Raw genomic sequence first — 19,981 nt, 5'->3', positions numbered from 1 at the left:
AGAAAAAAAAAATTCTAAATTAAATTATATAATGAAAATAATATATAGAAGTCACAGGTGTGCTGGGGAAATGGAGGGAATAATCCTGCGTGTTGTGAGAATTCGCCAGTGCCGGGAGTGGCAACTACATGACCGCAAGTATGTGATTTGCATACATGCAGTCACATGCTGACTAGACGTGTGCAGCCTCGCTCAATGAAATTGTACAGAGAGAGGCCGGACATCTAGTCTGAATGTGGCCGGTGGTATGAAAATCCCCACTGCCGCCACCAGAGAATCCTCACAGTGCAAAGTGCAAGCAATGTGGCTGCAGACTTGTAGCTTAAGGTCGGGCAACCCCTTTAATAGGTTAAACATCCCCAATTGCTGCTGCCAGAAGCAGGCGCTGGCTGTGTGATACATACAGAATCTCTCCTGCGTGAAGTCTTCTCGGCTCCCGAGCTCGCTCCTTGACTGGTATTTACTTCATAGCGCTTGAAGGGGTTAATGACTAAAGACACAAGTCAGACCAATAGAAAGGGACACCCGGCTGTTTTTGGGGGCTCTTGTCTCCCGACAGTGCAGAGAAGGACACTGGATGAGAGAGCATGGATGGCGATTTATGGAGGGACTACTTGCCGGAGCAGGGAGTATGCAGCTCTCCTGCAGAAAAAAAGAAGGGTGGTTCCCTAGCGCCCCTACTGGAGGTCGCCACCTTGTATATCAATGTCTGCCATCTCAGGGTCCTGGCTGGGTAGGTGAAGCGTCTTTACCTGGTGGGGTGGGACGGTCACAAGTAACCCCAGTGAGCGGTATACAGAGCCCCGCACACACAGAGGCCGTGTGCAGCGCCAGAGAGCGGCCCGAGCTCAGCCCACGATGGAGGAGCGCAGCACAAAGGCAACCAAGGAAACGGCACAGCGTGCAGCTCTCCGGCTGAGCCTCTTTATGCCGGGAAGCCCGGATGTTCCCGGCTGCAGAAAGTACCACAGCTCTGTCGATGTGCACAAAGAGCAGCCTGCGGGGGGCGCCGCAGCTACAGCAAACACCGGCGCGTTTAACATGGAAAAGTGGATATTTTAAGTGGAGACGCTTTGTTACTGCGTTTAATGACTGCTGCGCGGCACAAACACGCGGCGTTTTACAGGCGCCGAGGCCTCCGCTGTGCCACCTTTTGTCTGTTGGATTTTCCATCCAGGAGCACAAAGAAAGCTCATTAATAACAGCGAAAACCGGGAACAAAGAGCCGAGGAACATTAGATGCCGCAAAACTGCGCACTTAACCCCTGCACTGCCACTCCGCTGACGTCAGGACACAAGCCATGATGCAAGGGAAGGATTCCAACCAAATAACGGGGGGACGGGTTACCAATAAAATCACAGCTGGGAACAAAGAGCCCCCCCAAAATGAAGTAATTATTTACTTATTATAATTTAATTATTGCCAAAACGCTTGCATTTTTCCAATCAATGTAACAACATGAGACTTGATTTCTGAGGCACGATTTGCATTTCTCACCTTTCTGGAGAACATGTAACTAATTGATTAAAAAGGGATTCTCCACAACATACGAGGATATTACAGATGGGCCAATGTGAGCCTTATATAAATAACAAAAAAATACCACCAGGTACTCGCCTATTTCACCCCCCCGCTGCTCCTCTGCCTGTGTCCCTGCAGTCAATCAGCAGCCATCGAGGGATTAAATTCCATGAGTAGCCACTGATCGGCTGCAGCGGTCACGTGATATCCTCTGCCGAAAGAGGAAGTGCAAATACAGGTGAGGGACACAAGCAGCAATGACACCACATCAGTAGGAGGAGTGACCCAGGCGTCCCACAGCGTCAATGCCGTAAGGCAAAGCCCAACAGAAACAAAGGCTGCCACATAGCATGGGGACCAAGAGACCAACGCCGCCATGACACTATGCCAGCGGGGGGAGAGACCCAGGTGTCTTACAGCAACCATACTGCCAGGCAAAACAACGCTATGGGTCACACCACCCCACAGTCACAGCAACAATGGCCGCTACAGAGACAACAACCAAAAAATGGGAGGGACAGCAGCTCGGTGGCGCAGTGGATAGCATAGCAGCCTTGCAGCGCTGGAGTCCTGGGTTCAAACCCCACCAAGGACGACATCTGCAAGGAGTTTGTATGTTCTCTCCCTGTTTGCGTGGGTACCTCTGGGTTCTCCGGTTTCCTCCCACATTCTAAAGACATACTGATAGGGAATTTAGATTGTGAGCCCCAACGGGGACAGCGACGATAATGTGTGTGCAACCTGTAAAGCGCTGCGGAGTATGTTAGCGCTATATAAAAATAAAAAGATTATTATTATTATGCAATAACTGTACAAAGAGGCGCTGCCCCTGCTGGCCCCGGTGTTGTAGCGCAAGTGGATTATGTTGAATTCTGCTTTGCCACAGTCGGTCACTCGAAATATTATCCATCTGTGGTTTAGATTTTTTTTTTATTGCGCATTCTATTTTTATAAGATTTGAATGCTAGTTTCCAGCCCCACATACATGCTGACTGTTTCTAGCTCAGCGCTATAAGGAGGTATCTGCATCATGTGCAAGCATTAGCGATTCACAGAAAGCATCGCAATAACAGCAGAAAAGGTCGGTAGATATGATCCTATATATAGGAGGAAAAGAAGTCATTGATTGCAGGCAGCCCAGTCTACAAGATTGCTGGAAATAGCCAAGCTCTGTCCTCAGCGATCCCCAGCAGTCCCATAGACAATGAATGAGGCTGTGCACACAATCCAGATGGGACAAAGCTGAACCTCTTTCTCAAAATTGGTGCGGGTCCCAGCAATCTGCAAGCTAGGACTTCTCCATAGGAGAGATGATCACTAGAGCGGAGCACAAGCAGAGCCCCAAGAGTCCCCCTTCTACCTGCTGAGACCCCCACACCTCTTCTGATTAGTAGACCTGGCATGCGCGCGTCGTGCTGCACCGTGATGACGTTGCACCAGACCTGCCGGTATGCCGTAGGAGGATCACAGGACTCTGGCCCTACAGCCAAGGACTAATGACGTGACCGCCCAATTTTAAGGGAGGTCAAGATTTTGACCCTGTTCCCATTATGGCTGCTTCTTGGTGCAGATATTGGAAAGGAGAGGTGGGAAAAAAAAAAAAAAAAAAGGATTCCATCTCTGTAGCCACTATTACATCGTGTGTCTAAATCAACATGAAAAAGTTGGTGAAAAGACCTTTGTGGGGCATTCTACCAATAGATATGTATTTATTTTATTTCTCTGAGTAAATCAGACTTGTGGGGGCATCAGTGGTCTGGATCTCCTAGATTCTAGCAGCTCCTGCTCCCTCAAAACCCAGCCACCACAGCTCTGTGTATACAGCCATGGAGAAGGCAGACATGGTGATAAACCGGCTCTGCCTTCTCTATGGGGAGCCTGGCTGTGTCTTACAACCGGCTCCTCGGTCCACACAGCCGTGTGCAGCTGATCTACTATGCAGTGGCGTTTTAAAACATCGAAGTAGAACGCAGACCGCCAGGACATCTATTGTCTATGGGTGACCCAGAAGTAAATAAGAGTTCCCTGTATAAAAATAACAGTACATTTTAAATAATACAAAGGGTAAAAAAATTGTGTTTAACCCCTTCACCCCCAAGGGTGGTTTGCACGTTAATGACCGGGCCAATTTTTACAATTCTGACCACTGTCCCTTTATGAGGTTATAACTCTGGAACGCTTCAACGGATCTTGGCGATTCTGACATTGTTTTCTCGTGACATATTGTACTTCATGATAGTGGTAAAATTTCTTCGATATAACTTGCGTTTATTTGTGAAAAAAAACGAATATTTGGCGAAAATTTCGCAATTTTCCAACTTTGAATTTTTATGCCCTTAAATCACAGACATATGTCACACAAAATACTTAATAAGTAACATTTCCCACATGTCTACTTTACATCAGCACAATTTTGGAACCAAAATTTTTTTTTGTGACGGAGTTATAAGGGTTAAAAGTTGACCAGCAATTTCTCATTTTTACAACACCATTTTTTTTTAGGGACCACATCTCATTTGAAGTCATTTTGAGGGGTCTATATGATAGAAAATACCCAAGTGTGACACCATTCTAAAAACTGCACCCCTCAAGGTACTCAAAACCACTTTCAAGAAGTTTATTAACCCTTTAGGTGTTTCACAGGAATTTTTGGAATGTTTAAATAAAAATGAACATTTAACTTTTTTTCACACAAAATTTATTTCAGCTCCAATTTGTTTTATTTTACCAAGGGTAACAGGAGAAAATAGACCCCAAAATTTGTTGTCCAATTTGTCCTGAGTACGCTGATACCCCATATGTGGGGGGGAACCACTGTTTGGGCGCATGACAGAGCTCGGAAGGGAAGGAGCGCCATTTGGAATGCAGACTTAAATGGATTGGTCTGCAGGCGTCACGTTGCATTTGCAGAGCCCCTGATGTACCCAAACTGTACAAACCCCCCACAAGTAACCCCATATTGGAAACTAGACCCCCCAAGGAACTTATCTAGATGTGTTGTGAGAACATTGAACCCCCAAGTGTTTCACTACAGTTTACAACGCAGAGCCGTGAAAATAAAAAATCTTTTTTTTCCCACAAAACTTATTTTTGGCCCCCAGTTTTGTATTTTCCCAAGGGTAGCAGGAGAAATTGGACCCCAAAAGATGATGTCCAAATTGTCCTGAGTACGCTGATACCCCATATGTTGGGGTAAACCCCTGTTTGGGCACACGGGAGAGCTCTGAAGGGAAGGAGCACTGTTTTCCTTTTTCAACGCAGAATTGGCTGGAATTCAGATGCCATGTCCCGTTTGGAGAGCCCCTGATGTGCCTAAACAGTGGAAACCCCCCAATTATAACTGAAACCCTAATCCAAACACACCCCTTACCCTAATCCCAACAGTAACCCTAACCACTCCTCTAACCCAGACACACCCAACCCTATTCCCAACCGTAAATGTAATCCAAACCCTAACCCTAACTGTAGCCCCAACCCTAGCCCCAACCCTAACCCTAGCAATAACCCTAGCCCTATCACTAGCCCTAACACTAGCCGTAACACTAGCCGTAACACTAGCCCTAACCCTAGCCCCAACTCTAGCCCCAACTCCAGCCCCAACTCCAGCCCTAACCCTAACCCTAGCCCCAACCCTAGCCCCAACCCTAGCCCTAACCCTAGCCCTAACCCTAGCCCCAACTCTAGCCCTAGCCCTAACCCTAGCCCCAACCCTAGCTCCAACCCTAGCCCTAACCCTAACCCTAGTCCTAACCCTTGCCCTAACCCTAGCCCTAACTCTAGTCCTAACTCTAGCCCTAACCCTAATGGGAAAATGGAAATAAATACATTTTTAAATTTTTTTTATTTTTCCCAAACTAAGGGGGTGATGAAGGGGGGTTTGATTTACTTTTATAGCGGGTTTTTTAGCGGATTTTTATGATTGGCAGCCGTCACACACTGAAAGACGCTTTTCATTGCAAAAAATATTTTTTGCGTTACCACATTTTGAGAGCTGTAATTTTTCCATATTTGAGTGCACAGAGTCATGTGAGATCTTGTTTTTTGCGGGACGAGTTGACGTTTTTATTGGTAACATTTTCGGACATGTGGCATTTTTTGATCGCTTTTTATTCCGATTTTTGTGAGGCAGAGTGATCAAAAACCAGCTATTCATGAATTTCTTTTGGGGGAGGCGTTTATACCGTTCCGCGTTTGGTAAAATTGATAAAGCAGTTTTATTCGTCAAGTCAGTACGATTACAGCGATATCTCATTTATATCATTTTTTTATGTTTTGGCGCTTTTATACGATAAAAACTATTTTATAGAAAAAATAATTATTTTGGTATCGCTTTATTCTCAGGACTATAACTTTTTTATTTTTTTGCTGATGATGCTGTATGGCGGCTCGTTTTTTGCGGGACAAGATGACGTTTTCAGCGGTACCATGGATATTTATATGCGTCTTTTTGATCGCGTGTTATTGCACTTTTTGTTTGGCGGTATGATAATAAAGCGTTGTTTTTTGCCTCGTTTTTTTTTTTTTTTCTTACGGTGTTTACTTAAGGGGTTAACTAGTGGGGCAGTATTATAGGTTGGGTCGTTACGGACGCGGCGATACTAAATATGTATACTTTTATTGTTTTTTTTATTTTATTTAGCAAAAGAAATGTATTTATGGGAATAATATTTTTTTTTTTTCTTTATTTAGGATATTTTTTTTATTTATTTTTTTACACATGTGGGGAATTTTTTTTTAACTTTTTTACTTTGTCCCAGGGGGGGACATCACAGATCATTGATCTGGCAGTGTGCACAGCACTCTGCCAGATCTGCGATCTGCTGTGCAGGGCTGCAGGCTTACCAAGTGTCTGCTCTGAGCAGACACTCGGTAAGCCACCTCCCTCCCTGCAGGACCCGGATGCCGCGGCCATCTTGGATCTGGGACCTGCGGCGAGGAGGGAGGTAGGAGACCTTCGGAGCAACGCGATCACATCGCGTTGCTCCGGGGGTCTCAGGGAGCCCGCAGGGAGCCCCCTCCCTGCGCGATGCTTCCCTATACCGCCGGTACACCGCGATCATGTTTGATCGCGGTGTGCCGGGGGTTAATGTGCCGGGGGCGGTCCGTGACCGCTCCTGGCACATAGTGCCGGATGTCAGCTGCGATATGCAGCTGACACCCGGCCGCGATCGGCCGCGCTCCCCCCGTGAGCGCGGCCGATCGCGTATGACGTACTATCCCGTCGGTGGTCATACGGGCCCACCCCACCTCGACGGGATAGTACGTCTGATGTCAGGAAGGGGTTAAGGGTAAAGTAATAAAAGTCATAGTTACTCACCGTTAACGGTGTTTCTCGGAGCCCATGACAGCACTACGGAGAGAGGGGATCCGCCCTTCAGGGACAGGAAACCTACAGATAAAAGGGCGGTACCTCTCCCTCGCATCAGTTGGTTTACAGAGCATCAGAGGACCTCCAGGTTAGTTGCAACAGAGAGAACATTATTTTATAACATTTCTTAATAGAGGAACCCCGTGCCTAAACGTATAGTATATACATCATAAATTATATAAATTATATTTAAAAAGGTGCTCACCGCACTCGTGATGGGAGGGAATAAGCAGGTGCTGTCATGGGCTCCGAGAAACACCGTTAACGGTGAGTAACTATGACTTTCTCGGTCTCCCATGACAGCACTACGGAGAGAATTGCAGAGATTAAGCTTAGGGAGGGACCACCGCCTCAAGGACCCTTCGTCCGAAGGTTAAGTCAGATACAGAGGCTAGATTAAGTCTATAGTGCCTAAAAAAGGTTGATGGTGATGACCAGGTGGCCGCCTTACAGATTTGCTCTATTGATACCTCTGACCTCTCAGCCCATGAGGTAGCTACTGCTCTTGTGGAATGCGCTTTTATACCATCCGGGATTGTATTCCCCGAAGATGAATATGCCAAGGCTATTGCCTCCTTAATCCACCTGGCTAAAGTTCCCTTGGATGCCCGGAATCCTTTTCTGGGACCCTGAAAACAGACAAACAAAGAGCCTTCCTTCCTATACTCCCTGGTGGAATCTAGGTATTGGACTAGGCATCTTCTAACGTCTAGATTATGGAAGTTTAGCGCTTTCTCGTTTTTCGGGTCTGGACAGAAGGATGGTAGGGATACTTCTTGTGACCTATGAAATTTTGATGCCATTTTTGGCAAATAGGCTGGGTCGGGTCTAAGAATGACTCTATCATCCAAGATTTTAGTGAAAGGTGGATTAGAGGAGAGGGCTTGGATGTCACTTATTCGGCGCGCAGATGTTAGAGCTACTAAGAGAATAGTTTTAAGTGATAATGTTTTTATGGAAATCGTTTGTATGGGTTCAAATGGAGGGCCCGTTAATGCTGAAAGGACTAAATTTAGGTCCCATGAGGGTGTTTTTTGAATAACTAAGGGTTTTGATCTTGTAACCGCCTTAATAAATCTTATTACCCATGGGTTAGCAGCAATGTTTTGGTTATATAAGGCTCCTAAAGCTGCTATTTGTACCTTAAGGGTACTGACTGCCAGCCCCTGCTCCAGACCTTTTTGTAGGAACTCCAGAATTTTAGGAATTGAAGGCCTGTCCTGGATCTTTACCTTGGAGACAGATAGGAATTTCCTCCACGTCTTCCCATAAATTTTAGTGGTGATGGGCTTTCTACTTTTTAAGAGTGTAGCCACTAAGTTATCTGAGAAACCTCTTTCTCTTAATAGTCCCCGTTCAAAAACCAGGCTGTCAAATGGAGGTTCGACTCCTGTGGGTGGAAGATTGGACCTTGATGTAGAAGGTCTGGCATATCCGGTAGAACCCACGGGTCTGATATCGATAGTATCCTTAGCCAGGAAAACCATGCTCTTTTTGGCCAGAATGGGGCAATCAGGATCATTTTTGTTTTGTCCTCTCTGACTTTCCGAATGACTGCTGGAATCAGAATGGTTGGCGGAAAGGCGTATGTCAGTTTGTATGTCCATGGAATCAGAAAAGCATCCAGAGCCTGGGGATTCCCTTCTGGGCTTAGAGAACAAAATTTGCCTACTTTTTTGTTTTTGCAATTGGCGAACAGGTCTATTGTTGGTGTCCCCCACATTTTTGTGATCTGATTGTAGATGGATTGGTTTAGGGACCACTCGCCTTGTTTTAACTGAGTCCGGCTCAGGTAATCTGCCCTTTCGTTGTTTGAACCCTGGATGTGTAGTGCCGAGAGGGATAGTAAGTTTTCTTCCGCCAGTTTGATAATTTTGGCTGAAGAACTCATCAGTGAACGAGACCTTGTTCCCCCCTGGTGGTTTATATAGGCTACAGTCACTTTGTTGTCTGAAAGAACTCGGACATGGTGTCCCTGAATATCGGCTAGGAAAAAAAGAAGAGCATGATATACCGCCCAAAGTTCTTTTTGGTTTGAGGATGCTAATAGTATTTGATCTGACCAATTTCCCTGGGCTATTTTGTCCCCCAGGTGGGCCCCCCACCCTTTGGGGCTCGCATCGGTTGTTATTATCCGAGAGATGTTTGGTACCCAAGGGACTCCCTTTGACAGGTTTTGGTCTTTTCCCCACCAGAGAAGGGAATGAATAACTGATGAATCTAGGGTGAGCCGGCTTTCCAATTTGTTTTTTAGTAACAATTGCCATTCCAGGATGTGCCACTGAAGCTCTCTTGTATGAAATTGCGCAAAGGGTATCGCTGGTAGGCATGAGGACAGAGAGCCCAGAAGCGACATTGCTCTCCTTAGAGTCATTGAGGGATTGTGTAACGTTCGCGCTATCATGGACAATATGTTGTCTTTTTTGGGACCCGGAAGTCGGCATTCTTGGACCCGAGAGTCCAATGTCAGTCCTAGGAACTCTTGTACTTGACAGGGTTCCAATTTCGATTTTTTTACGTTTATAAGCCATCCCAAGTCCGTCAGGATGGTCATCACTTGGTCTCTCTTTTCTCTGCAACTTTGTGCTGAGTTGCTTGCGATAAGAAAGTCGTCCAGGTAAGGGACTATTAGTATATCTTGTTCCCTCACGTGGGCCATCATTTCCGCTATTATTTTCGTAAATATACGTGGGGCTATTGAAATCCCGAATGGAAGAGCTTTGTATTGAAAAAACCTTATTTGGCCCTTTATGGAGACTGCCATCCTGAGGAATGTTTGGGATTGATTGTGGATGGGCACATGATAGTATGCGTCGGTTAGATCTATTACGACCATGTAGCAGTTCGGGAAGAGAATCTTTATAGTGGACCTTATCGTCTCCATTTTGAATTTGTAATTTACGACGTATCTGTTTAGGTTTTTTAGATTTATGATTGTCCGAAAGGACCCGTCGGGCTTTGGTACTAAAAATAGAGGGGAGAAAAACCCTTCCCCTACCTCCTGAAGAGATATTTCCCGAATCACCGATTTTTGTAGTAGGGTCATAATTTCCTCCTCTAATGCAGTCTGTTCTGCAGCCGAAGATCTTGTTTTTGTTATCACATAATTCCAGGGAGGGAGAGACACAAAATCTATTTTTAGGCCATACCGTATGATATTTAGGATCCAGATGTTGTTGGAAATTTTTTCCCAGGCGGGAAGGAATGATGTTAGCCTTCCTCCCACCGGAGGATAAATGTCATTTGGAGAACTTTTTATCACGGGAGGTGTTGCCAAAGAGGTAACCCCTATCCTTTCTCCTTCCTTCTTCCCACTTATTCTGCTCTCTGGGGGGTCTACGGCGAAAAAATCTGCGGCTCCGAAAGGACTGTTTAAATGGAGTCGGACCCAGATTTGGAAACCCCTTCTTCTTATCTCCCGCCTTTTGGAGAATGTCATCCAGGGTTTCTCCGAATAAAAAATTGCCCTCACATGGGATAGAACATAATTTTAACTTTGTTTGTAGATCTCCCGGCCAGCTTTTTAGCCACAAGGTCTAAGGCAGCGGCCTTAGATGTTAGGCGTATAGAGTCCGCCGAGGAGTCCGCCAGGAACGCTGCTGCTGCTCTCATTGCAGGGAACGAATCTAGCAATTGTTTTCTGGGTAACCCGTCTTTAATCTGACTTTCCAGCTGGTCGATCCACACCATAAGGGATCTGGAGGTGCAAGTAGCTGCAACTGCAGGTCTCAGGCTACCCCCAGCTGATTCCCATGCTCCCTTGAGGAAAGTGTCCGCTTTTTTATCTAACGGGTCTTTGAGGGTACCCATGTCCTCGAATGGCAGCGCGAATTTTTTCGAGGCTTTGGCCACTGTAACATCTAGTTTTGGTGCCTTATCCCAGAAAGAGGAAGCCTCATCCTCGAAGGGATATTTTCTTTTAAGGGAGGGTACCGAGGAATTTCTTCTATCCGGTTTCTCCCATTCTCTTTTAATTAATGTTTGGACATTAGGATTTAGGGGAAAAGTCCTTCTCTTTTTTTGTCCCAGACCTCCAAACATCACATCTTGGGCCGTTTTGTCGGGTTTGGGTTCCTCCACCCCCATAGTAGCCCTAACTGCTCTCACTAAGGAATCCACTTCTTCTAGTGGGAAGCAATGTCGGCCAGACTCTTCCTCAGAAGAGGATAGGGGGAATTTTGAATCGTCCGAATCAGCATTTTCGGATGACGATCGGGCCGAGTGGGAATGTACCGACTCCTTCACCCTCTTCACCTCTTTTTTGGAGGATAGAAGGGCATTCTGAACCTCAGACCTGATTACATTTTTAAGTTCAGAGGCGAAGTCGGGGGTCTCCTCACATAGTAAGCTCTGGATGCATGACTTGCAAAGCTTTTTCTCCCAGGTTACTGGTAAAGCTTTATCACAGGTAGGGCAGACCCTATTTTTCTTTTTCTCCAGGCTCTTCTTACCCTAGTAAGGGAGAAGAGGGAGCCCCATTATAAATATGTACATTCACGAAGATCACTCACCACCTGGATGTGGAGGCAGGTACCGGTTCTGGAGGGGGACTTGGGCCTGTTAAGGAAGGTGCTTGAGACGGAGTATCAGTCTTCGCAGCGGATCTGCTGCGCCGTGTGGAACGGCTGCTAGATCCACTCCTGGTGCTCTTTGTGTGGCGCTGCTGTCCTGGCTGCAGCTCCTGTGGATCGCTGTCCTCCATGGTTACAGGGAGAAAGTGCGACCCCCATGTGCGCACAATCTCCCTTTTTGTAACCGGCGCCAATCCCCCAGCGTCTGCCGCACTTCCGGTTTCCTGCACGCTCCCAGGGAGAAGATATTACTGCGCATGCGCGCGCGATGACCCGGAAGTCCTTGCCGCATTTCCGGAGCGGCGGCCATCTTTGTACACCCGGAGCGTGCAGCGGTCGGCACAGGAACTCCGGGTGATCAGCGCCCCTTCTTCCTATGGAGTCTGGCGGCGTTCTCCCCTCGCTCACCCTGAAGGACCCCTCGGTCCCAGCGGTGGCGGCTTCGGGAGCCGGACAAGCCGTGGCAGGAGCCTCCTCGCTGCCGGAACTCGACCGCCCGGTCCCGGTCTCGGTCCATCGGTCTTCATGTCAGGTACCGTCCGATAGAGAGGTTCCCTGTCAGGGACAGGAAACCAACTGATGCGAGGGAGAGGTACCACCCTTTTATCTGTAGGTTTCCTGTCCCTGAAGGGCGGATCCCCTCTCTCCGTAGTGCTGTCATGGGAGACCGAGAAACAAATTTTTTTTTCCTCGCACAATAGCGTAAAAAAATATATAATGTTATTCATGAAATTGTATGATTTTTAGCAATAATCTGAAAATGGTAATAAAATGGTGGAAGAGAGTGATAACCGTTCATGGGTTTGGGGAGGCGCATTATACTTGTCTTGCCGCTGGTGTTGGTTGCCCACCGAACGTCACTGCCCTGGTGACAGGAGTAGGTTCTACATGATTGGGGGTAAAAGCTGCACACTGGTATAGGAGCCCCCTACTCTCCAATAAATAATAAATACATTCTGTAGAACCAGGATCAGCAACCTTTGGCACTCCCGTTACCGGATGGCCCCCCGGACATGCTGGGAGTGTGACAACCAAAGGACTGCTGCAGAGTGCAGACCCCTACCGTAAGGAGAGTATTTCTTACCAGGAAAAGGCTGGGAGATGATCTGGTTCTTGACGACGATGTGAGGGATTTGATCTGGACGGCTTCACGAGACTACTGCGCAAATATTTCTTTGCAGAGCAGGACGTTCTGTGCGGCGGCTTCCAGCCTCGTCTGCCAATGTGGCATCCCTGCAATCAGGAAGCACGGGGTGCAATTAAATATTGAGGGTGCTGGACGGATCCTCAGCAGATGGCATCACAGAACGGTTGCCCTTGCACACGTGACACATACTAAATATGAGGCAAAGAGGAGGAAGCTGCGGCTGCTAGTAATGGATGAGCGCTGCCCTCCCCACTGTGACGTCATTCTCTAAGTTTTACAAATCCCTAAATACAGAAGGGTTGGTGTCAGATATATTTTATTTTTCATGATCAGGATCTCCGCTTGCCGTCAGCGACTCCACTATGGAGCAAAAGCCGTTCTACAAAACCTACCGGGCTTGGCTTTGGGCAAGGTCCTTCTGAACAGATTCACCGTACCGAGGTCCCCGATATCTGACGACTGCTTCTGAATGGAAACCTGCAACCAAACGCAGTCCTCCAGTTAATCAATAGGTTATAAGATAAAGCTTCTGTCATAGCACAGGGGAAAAAAGATAAAAGCACCCCCAAAAAGAAAGGGGAAAAAAAAGCCTCCTGCTGCGCCCCAAATCACTAGCAGCGCCATTTTGAGTCTACTAGGGCCCCTCAGCTTTGCTGGGCAAATCCCCGGCAATCATCTGACCACCAGGTCCTGTCTCATTAGAAATGGTCTCCGATCTGCAGGAGGAGCTGATCGAGTCAAAAAGACATTTCTGTGGGATCATTTTCAGTATAACTTGTATTTTATTAATTGAAATCGCTGGTGTTTTGGGTATATTTGTTCAATGGGCGGCCTTACTAGCGATTGACAGTCTTCCCTTTATGCACGCAGGGATAGCTGTTAACCATTAGTAGGACTGCCCATTAGACTCCATCTATACAGAAAAACACCAGGGATTTTAATGAAAAAATACACAACCCAATTTCTACTGAATAATTTCCAATACGACTACATATTCTGCGCTGACCGGCTCCTAATAATAAGCACTATGATAAAAATATAAATGTCACACCTTCAGATAAGCAGATCCCTCCAGATCGCAGGGGATCTGCACATCTAGCGGGCAGTAATCTTCAGGGATTTTCTTATCCAAGTCAATATCAGTGTTCTTTATGACTTCAAATATTCCCTGATGAGGAAAGAGCGACCCTATAACAATGGGAAAAAGTGGAGACATCAAAACAGGAACAGAGACCCCCGATTCTACCTGACATGTGATCCTCCACTAGCCCTACTAAGAACACGCGCACAATTGTTTAGGTCGAGCGTTATGCGGTACTGCGGAGCTCAGCGGACCCCCATCTAAGCATATGGGCAGCTTTACATCAGACCCTGTAATGGAGGCAGTCGGGTTCTGCAGTCCCATTTCCCAATCATCTCTGCACCTAAACTCGTGGCTGTGCTGCTTTTGCTCTTTCGCTCCATCAGGTATGAGGGATTTGGTTATGCTCCAGCTTTTGTACGCACTGTCTCCCACTCACAAACTTCTTTCATGTTCTATTAATTGGACAACTATTTCCACCCATTTCTGGGAAAGCAATGTAAAAATCAATATGGCTTCCCCCATATAGGAGGGTGCAATATGAAAGCTTCCTACCTGCACTCCTGTAGCTCAGGTCCCCCAGGATCTTATCCCCCAGCTTCCAGTGCTGGCGCAATCTCAGCAGCTCGGAGTTAAAGTCGTGCTGCCTCTTGTTCTCCTGGTTCTCCGCCACAGACTTAGACAGACGCTCACCGCCTTTCCGTAGGATCTGGGCAGCACCCAGGAGGGATTTCCGCTTAGAAACCAACAGTAAACCGGGCTGACTCTGAAAAGAGAAGACAGTCACTCAATTAGAACTTATACTATATCCTCAGCATGGATCATCAGCATCAGAGCGGCAGTGGCGTTTTTACATAGGTTACAAAGCTGGAGCGGCACAGGTCCGTACACTGTCACCGAGAACCTCCGATACTTCAGTAGGTGACCTGCAGCACCCGAGACTGGCCATCACTCAATGATAGGAGCAGATCTAATATTAAAGGGTCTAGTGAAAATACGTTTTCACTAGGGATGAGCGAATAGCTTAAGATAACTCCTTATCCGAATAGCTGTAGCACTTACTGCCTAGCTGCATCGGGAACCCAGACACCTGCAGCGCTCCCGATAATCAGCTGACTGGCGCAGTAGCTGCATGTGTCGCGGCTGTTTCACAGTCACAACACATGAGAGGAGAGCCCAACAAACAGGTCCTCCATGCGTGTGTTGTGACTGTCACAGAGCTGCGACACATACAGCTGATTATCGGGAGCGCTCCAGGTATCCGGGTTCCCGCTGCAGCTATTCGGTAAGTGCTATAGCTATTTGGATAAGGAGTTATCCGAAGCTGTTCGATCAACCCTAGTTTTCACCAATCCTCTGGACAGATGATATCTTACTGATTGAGGCGGGTTCGACTGTGGGTCACATTTGACCATTTGACTTTTCCAGCTTCTTCTTCCATCATTTACCCTGGGAGACTCAGCAGATGCGATGACATCACTACATCGCATCTGCTGTGCGGAGCCTCGGTGCACACAGCTAAGACCAGAGCATCGGGGGAATGAGTGTGCATCCAAGGGGGAAGCTGGGGAAGTACAATGGCTGAATATCAGGAGCAAATGATTGACAATCTATAGAAAGCATTATATTATATGGTTTTGAATCGCTGTTACTGATAAGAATACACGTTACAATCAGACCCATTACATCATGAATTAGCAATTAGCAGAGAGTCAGTATCAATTCTGATCAGTATTAAGTGATACAATTATTATAAAATAATATTAATATTGAGTAACCAAAGTAATAGGAAGCCAAGCAGCCCATAAAGAAATCCAAATATAAAAACTTTATTAGAATTAAAAAAAATAAGACCAATAAAATCATAAAGGGAGAATGGACAACAGAAATCCCTTTACTCCAGAACCATAATTCATACATAGATTTGTAATGGTAATACCTATATGCATGAAATAAAAAAATAGAAATCTGTAAATCTGTAAAGCCCAATAAGCTCAAAGAGGGGGTACATAGAGTAGAGCCAAATCAAAACATATCAGGGGTAAAATTCAGGAAAAAACAAAACAAAACTGAAGTGCAAAAATAAATATAAAAGGGGAATTACTAAGGATATTAAAGAGAGTTTAACATGAATAGAAAATGCAAGTGCATTTACTGGGAGCAGAATAATGACAAGTGTAAGATAGACGCCCTCTAGTGGCTGATGTGTAAAATAACAATGCATGAGAAACAGATCCGGTAAAGTGGCCTGGAGAGTGCGGAGCAGAGACCCTGACGTGCGTTTTGCGTTTGCTTCTTCCTGGGGGTGTGTTTGCACATAGGGATCTATGTTCCCTGCAGGCAGACACAGAATGAGCCTACTGACCGCCACAGTGGCTCCTGGGGCATCCTTACCTGCTTTGGGGTCAGGGACTCTTGGGACACGGGATCTAGGTGCATGTACCTCTTGTCTTTCACCACAGTCAGCACGTCGTACAACACACACACATCTCCGTCAGTGAGCCTCGAAGATGGTTCCGCACAGAGTCCCATGGCCAGAGCGATGGCTGGAATTTGACCAGACCTGAAAGGGGAAGGACGGCCATAATTAGTGCAAAAGCAATCATATTTAACCATTTTATCCAGAACACATGAATACAACGGAACTTATCTGACAGATTCATTAACATGTGATACCAACACGCTGCAATAGTATAAGAGGCCAAGGTTGCCACTTGTCCAGACTGTCGATCAAGCAGAAATCTGAAGTGTGGGAGCAGTACGCTCATGAAGATCAATGGTGACACAATCCATTTAATAACAGCTGTAATCAGATCCCTCAGTGACCTGACAGTGTGTCCCATTACATCCAAGAAACATTTAAGCAGTTTTTCTTTCCCCAGAGTGGGTGGTGAATTCAGTATGCAGGGGAAGAAGTGGCTCAGAAGTGGAGAAAGCAGCAGATTTACTACAAAGGTTTTTTAAAGTCACTTGTACAGCGATTTAGATAGTTTGTAGAAATAACAGTGGCCACTGAAAAGGGAACCTGTCACCTGATTCATGTTGCTCATAACCTAGAGCAGGGCTGCAAAATTACATCCGGGTATATTTATTTCAGAAAATCTCCAGCAATTCAGGGAAAATAAAATGTATAAAAGGGTCTTTGGTCTAGTCCGTTCTTAGCAGGTCTCGTCTATAGTGTCAATCACCTGGAACAATACTGGTCTCAGCCTATAGTCCCCGACCCGATCTAATAACTATATTTTGCCTGAAACACTGGAGCATGTCAGAGATGAATCTACCCGGCTCAGGCCGTGCTGCTGGGATCTGCGGTGACGGATTCCCTAAAAAAACACCCATTGTTTCTGAGATCAGGGGCTGATATATATAGTGCAAGTCATGAAAGTCCCCAGGTGTCATGAGAGGGAACAACAAACAGATTGGACTTTGTTTTGCATACAAAAGAAAAAAAACAACAAACAAAACATTTCTTATATAAACAGTAAATTGAAAACCAAAATAAAGAGATCACGGACAAGCAAATAACAAAACATTTTGTATCTTCAGGTCCATAAAAGCATAACATTATGAAATCCTTTAAATGAAAAAAAACAAACAAAACAACACTGCACTTGCCCCCCAAAACTGGAATTATAAGTCAGGAAAATGTTGCAAAACTGGTACCCATAAAACGACAGCTCACAAGATGATCATCATCCAGCCGCAGAGCCTCATCCTCCCAGCCGCAGAGCCTCATCCTCCCAGCCGCAGAGCCTCATCCTCCCAGCCGCAGAGCCTCATCCTCCCAGCCGCAGAGCCTCATCCTCCCAGCCGCAGAGCCTCATCCTCCCAGCCGCAGAGCCTCATCCTCCCAGCCGCAGAGCCTCATCCTCCCAGCCGCAGAGCCTCATCCTCCCAGCCACAGAGCCTCATCCTCCCAGCCGCAGAGCCTCATCCTCCCAGCCGCAGAGCCTCATCCTCCCAGCCGCAGAGCCTCATCCTCCCAGCCGCAGAGCCTCATCCTCCCAGCCGCAGAGCCTCATCCTCCCAGCCGCAGAGCCTCATCCTCCCAGCCGCATAGCCTTATCACTGTCATTTCCCAATTTTGATTTTTTTTTCTTGTTTTTCAGGTCATTATTCAATAAAGTGAACGGCGTCATTGAAAAGTACAATTGCCCCCACAAGTCACCCGCACAATGTATTGGACACAGTGAATCCGCACGGTTCAGTGATCACAGCGGAGTCACCTGCGTTCAGTAGCTGGCAGTGCTCTGGATACCACGGACATGTGCTGCATTCAAAGCGCTGCCAATTCCGGATCGTCCGCTCCCGGCCTGAACGCACTGAAAAATGCAACATTTTGGAGGCTTCGTTTTTGCAGATAAAGAAATGACGCAGAAACCTCTGCACACACACAACGCTCACCGCGCACACACACACACACACACACACACAACGCTCACCGCGCGCGCACACACACAAAACGCTCACCGCGCACACAAAACGCTCACCGCGCGCACGCACGCGCACACACACACACAACGCTCACACACAAAAAACGCTCACCGCGCGCGCGCACACGCTCACCGCGCGCGCGCACACGCTCACCGCGCGCGCTCACACACGCTCACCGCGCGCGCTCACACACGCTCACCGCGCGCGCACACACACGCTCACCGCGCGCGCACACACACAATGCTCACGCACACACAACGCTCACCACACACACACAACGCTCACCGCGCGCGCACACACACACACACACAACGCTCACCGCGCGCGCGCGCACACACACACACAACGCTCACCGCGCGCGAACACACACACACACACACACACACACCGCTCGCGCGCACACACACACACACAACGCCCACGCACACACACACACAACGCTCACGCACACACACACAAAACGCTCACGCACACACACACACACAAAACGCTCACGCACACACACACAAAACGCTCACGCACACACACACACACAAGACGCTCACGCACACACACAAGACGCTCACCGCGCACACGCTCACTGCGCGCGCTCACACACACAAAACGCTCACCGCGCGCGCACACACACAACGCGCGCACACACACAATGCTCACACACACAACGCGCGCACACACACAGCTCACCGCGCGCACACACACACACAACGCTCACGCGCACACACACACACAACGCTCACGCACACACACACACACAACGCTCACGCACACACACACACACAACGCTCACGCACACACACACACACAACGCTCACGCACACACACACACACAACGCTCACGCACACACACACACACAACGCTCACGCACACACACACACACAACGCTCACGCACACACACACACACAACGCTCACGCACACACACACACACAACGCACACACACACACACAACGCTCACACACACACAACGCTCACGCACACACACACACACAACGCTCACGCACACACAACGCTCACGCACACACACACACACACACACACACACACACACACACAACGCTCACCGTGCGTGCAGACAGTGACGGATCATAGAAGGGGAAAAACTGCCAGTGACAGAAGGGGTTAAACGCGTATTCCCACCAGTGAGGGCAGAGGAGGAGGCGCCGCTGTCACTCGCACCAACAAGCCTGAGAGGAGCAACAGATATGGTGGAAGCTCCTGAACGATCACATCGGCCGATCTCAGCGAACTCACCTTCCTCCTCCTCCGGCTGCTCCCCCCAGTCGTTCTCCCGGGGAACGAGTCCATCTTCGATCCCTTCTTCATCAGAGTCCTGGCCGAAGTCTATTCTCTGCGCCAGACGGGCCAGGTTCTGCGAGATAGACAGCGGCTGCACGTACGTCTCCGAGCCATCCAGCCCCACCTCCTGCACCTGCTTCTCTGCACCGGCGGCCCCCCCGACATGATCCGCCCGACACAGACACAGCAACGCTCTAAGGAAGCGTCGGCGAGCACTGAGGGCATCACAGTCATGTGACCGGCGCGTAGTGACGCCACTGCACCACGTGAGCGCCGGCGTCCCTCGTGACCGCTTGTGTACCACGTGCTCTGAATAGGCTATATATACCCCTGCCTACCGCGCTCAACGCCATTTTCTCGGGGCTACGCAAGGGGAGGGAGAGGGAAACAGCGAGCTCAGCGGCCGTGTGGCCTCGTAATGGTGCCTAAGCGACCGACAAAGAAGTCGCGCGAATAATAATGATAATCAATGAACGTAGAATATTAATGAGACCCTGCACACCAGGGCGCTTTGTTTTCTGACAGGATCTGGTTTGGTCCCTCGGTGTAGCGCCATTTTTT

The 19,981-nt window shown here is 47.8% G+C and overlaps 1 pseudogene across 1 annotated transcript in view; it reads right to left on the bottom strand.

The window, feature by feature from the left end:
* Nucleotides 1–19,773, bottom strand: part of LOC143817767 (mediator of RNA polymerase II transcription subunit 17-like) — a 37,377-nt pseudogene extending 17,604 nt beyond the window's left edge. Inside the window, exons 1-7 of the transcript XR_013224183.1 lie at nucleotides 19,759–19,773; nucleotides 19,376–19,712; nucleotides 16,084–16,252; nucleotides 14,245–14,455; nucleotides 13,660–13,796; nucleotides 13,001–13,085; nucleotides 12,546–12,694 (exon numbers count right to left, since the gene is read on the bottom strand). The product of XR_013224183.1 is annotated as a mediator of RNA polymerase II transcription subunit 17-like (transcript). The remainder of the gene's footprint in view (nucleotides 1–12,545; nucleotides 12,695–13,000; nucleotides 13,086–13,659; nucleotides 13,797–14,244; nucleotides 14,456–16,083; nucleotides 16,253–19,375; nucleotides 19,713–19,758) is intronic.
* Between the last annotated feature and the right edge of the window lie 208 nt (nucleotides 19,774–19,981).

This window comes from Ranitomeya variabilis, chromosome 3 (assembly GCF_051348905.1).
Source record: "Ranitomeya variabilis isolate aRanVar5 chromosome 3, aRanVar5.hap1, whole genome shotgun sequence".
Taxonomy (NCBI): Eukaryota; Metazoa; Chordata; class Amphibia; order Anura; family Dendrobatidae; genus Ranitomeya; species Ranitomeya variabilis.
This window is presented reverse-complemented; position numbering and strand designations above follow the sequence as displayed.